Consider the following 1109-nt stretch of genomic DNA (forward strand, 5'->3'; position numbering starts at 1 on the left):
ATTAAGCCTTACTTCCTTTTGTGCTGAGAACTGAAAGAAACATTACTTCCTTACAGCAGCTCTGTGAAAGGACAAAAAAGTAGAAGTTGTTTGCTTTTCTTGAACTGATATTTACGTTCCAGGGGCTTCCTGAAGTTGCTGAGCCATGAACGCCAACGTTCTGATCTACTGCTGCACGGTGCATCTCTCTGAACAGCCAACACATTCCTTACCAAAGCAAATTCCACACTCAGTGAAAAAAAGTCTGCCCAAAGAATTGCAAACACAAACCTTGATCTTCACAGCCATATCTCTGTGCACAGCAGTCACCATCAGCATACATCTTCAAACTCCAGCACAAATACATGCGTGTTGGATCCAAGCACAAACACACCTGCAGGTTCTCTCACAAGATTGCTGTAAAAATCAGCAGCACTTTAACCTATGCCTTTGTGATCTGTATTGGAGGGGAAAATCTAGCAATTGGAAGAGTGAATTATCAGGAAGGCATTCCTGGCACCTTACCACACGTCCGACAGGCACTGCTTAGCAGGTACAGACAAAATGCACATTGGTTTCCCCACCTCTATGTGGTGACTTCTATCCAGACACAAGAAATATGAAAATTAATTTAGAGGCTAAAAGGTCTGAGTAGATACAGCAGAGAGAGAGATTCACCACAGTTTGGAATTGCTTGTGCTCTAACAGCGGGCAAAAAGGAAAATCAAATATCTGTATCTATCTATATATATATAACAAATTATATGTTGAAAATTGTGCCAGCAACCGAAAAAAGAAGTTTTGTTCTGATGATGGGTCTCATTTCACTTTTCTGCACTGAGCTAGAAATAACCTTAGAAGCAGGAGGAGAGGAAGTTGAGATGCTCTGCTCAGAATGGGCTGCCAAGAGATTGCTTGTGAATCCAGGCTGTCCCAGCACTTGCATCACTGCATGAATTAATTAAAGAATTAATTAAAAGAAAGGTCAATACGCCGTAATAAAAACAATTTTTTAACATTTGAACTAATTAAAAAATACATCCTACTCTCTGAAAGAATGTTAGCTTAATGAAGGGCAAAAAAAGTAGCACAGCTCAACTACATCCAGGCCTTCCAAAGAAATATTCCAA

The sequence above is a fragment of the Centrocercus urophasianus genome, unplaced genomic scaffold, assembly GCF_019232065.1.
Source record: "Centrocercus urophasianus isolate 14NV4802_14NV808 unplaced genomic scaffold, USGS_Curo_1.0 seq_46, whole genome shotgun sequence".
Classification (NCBI taxonomy): domain Eukaryota; kingdom Metazoa; phylum Chordata; class Aves; order Galliformes; family Phasianidae; genus Centrocercus; species Centrocercus urophasianus.